We start from the raw sequence: 2,162 nt of genomic DNA on the forward strand, positions 1-2,162 counted from the left end.
CAGCTTTTTTCTTTTTGCTTATGTGGTGCTGAGGAATTGAACCCAGGGCCTCAGGCATGCAAGGCAAGCACTCTACCACTGAGCTACCTTCCCAGCCCCTATTATTATTATTTTAATGGTACTGGGGCTTGAACTCCAAGTCCTTGTATTTGCAAGGTGGGTACTCTGCCACTCAAGCGATGACATGACTTATATCATGAAACAAATAAGTTGGTTCTTCTATGGGTGGCTCTGGGATGACAGGTATGGCCAGGGGTGGAATACTTGAGCCACAGAGCTGATATGAGAGTTCTCAGATGTCCATAGATAGACAAGCCCTCATCATTTCCACATAATGAGGGTGGCTCAATCTGCACAGAGCTCCCATCTAGAAAAGGCATGGAGTTGTGGCTCAGCAGCATGCAATTTTTAGTTTGGTGATATCGATATGCATGTAGCTAGGGGTGGCTGTTTCTCAGGCTGCAAAATCTCTTTGTACAACAGTACTGTACTGACTCCATTTCAAGTAAATGTTGAAATTTCAGCTGCATATTGGGTGGACGTTGAAATCTTTACTTAAAAGACAATCAGTAAATAATTTATAGGCTTATAGCTGATATATATATATATATATATTTTAATCTAAGTTGTATTTCATCAAGTGTGTTAATTCTGCTCTTTTCTGTTTGTTCTCTTCATAGCTTGCTCATCAATTGGAAGGTATCCAGCACTGGGGACACTGAAATGTTGCACAGGAAATTCTAAACAGTTGTCACCATGTCCCTCTCCCCTAGTCTTAAGTGCATAGTTAAAGCTGTGAGTACAGGTTGAATGTTGTGGTCAGGGAATGGATTAGACAGTGTGCTGGTCTGGAGCTTTTCTGCATCCCACTTGGAGAAGATGAGCTAAAACGCTCCTGAGGTCTGTTGTTGCCACCTGAGTTTCTGGTTCCATAGCATTTTACATCCTGGTCACACAACACTCCACAGAGTCATGTGAGACTTTTTTGATAATTTTTATATGACAGAAATCCTTATTCTGTTTATAACTTAAGATAATAGAGCACTATGAATGAATTACCTAAAGTAATATATTTATCGCTTATCTTTCACTATTTCTACTTTGTATTAATTTTTAGCTGTTAAATTGGGAAATGGATTCTTATTACTGTCACTCCCCAGTTTTTACTATTTGGTTTCCAAATTCTATTTAATCTCCTTGATTAGAAACAATGTATCACAGTGCAATATTTAATGATAGATGGTTAAATCTGCATGCCAAATACACATGTTGACTAAAGCCCTTTTTAGTCAAAAGCTTATATTACTCTAAACACTTGTCTAGTGAGAGAGTCTCCCATTGTACCATTAATGTAGTCCTGGCATCTTACTGTGCTAATTCTGTGCTATTTTCTGCGACTTAAGATCGAAGGTTAGTGAAGAATCTAGAAAGTTCTTAATTTGCTAATGCTAATGTATATTCCTGCTGCAATGTGAATTACCCAATTTATCAATGTATTTCAACAATTAAATATTTTTATCTCTCTTTACCTGGATTTCTTTATTTTCCAAAAAATACTTTCAAAAAATCTACACACGGCATAGTCTTGCATGTACACAGTATGTCAACATAGGAAGATCAGTCTTAATGTATAGACTATTGTGAAAAAAGCAAAATATTTTCCCCAAGGAGAGAAGCATTTACCTGAATATTTGGCTCATATGATAGTTACAGGGAAATTCAGTTAATGAAAAATACCAAAGATAAAATTATTAAGAAATTATGAAAAATTACAGGAAACTAGCAGCTTACCTCCTTAGGAATAATGAAGTGAGTGACTTGGACAGAACTTTCAATTTTTAGATAGCCTGCCAGGCATCAGTGGCTCATACCTGGAATCTTAGCTATACAAAAGACTGAGATCTAAGGATTGTGACTTAAAGCCTGCCTTTAGGCAGATAAATCTGAGAGACTCTTAAGAGGCAGAGTACCAGCTTTGAGTAAAAAAACTAAGGGACAGCTCACAGGCCCTGAGTTCAAGTCCCAGTACTGGAACAAATTCTTCTTTTAACTACCTTTATAAGAATGTTAAAATTGTGGTTCCTGTAGTGCAGAATTAGAATTCTTGTATGTCCTTAGCCCAGCTCCCAATATTGTTAACCTCATAATATACTTGCCATAAT

At 37.1% G+C, this 2,162-nt stretch overlaps 1 protein-coding gene across 2 annotated transcripts in view; it reads left to right on the forward strand.

Annotated features, from left to right (window-relative positions):
• The window catches only part of LOC105988571 (chromosome unknown open reading frame, human C12orf75), a 37,196-nt gene extending 35,686 nt beyond the window's left edge, over positions 1 to 1,510 (forward strand). For both annotated transcript variants that reach the window (XM_013020225.1, XM_013020235.1), the window contains exon 6: positions 681 to 1,510. The gene's annotated coding sequence lies outside the window, so the exon portion shown is untranslated. The remainder of the gene's footprint in view (positions 1 to 680) is intronic.
• Positions 1,511 to 2,162: the final 652 nt, after the last annotated feature.

This window comes from Dipodomys ordii, unplaced genomic scaffold (genome assembly GCF_000151885.1).
Source record: "Dipodomys ordii isolate 6190 unplaced genomic scaffold, Dord_2.0 Scaffold3, whole genome shotgun sequence".
NCBI lineage: Eukaryota > Metazoa > Chordata > Mammalia > Rodentia > Heteromyidae > Dipodomys > Dipodomys ordii.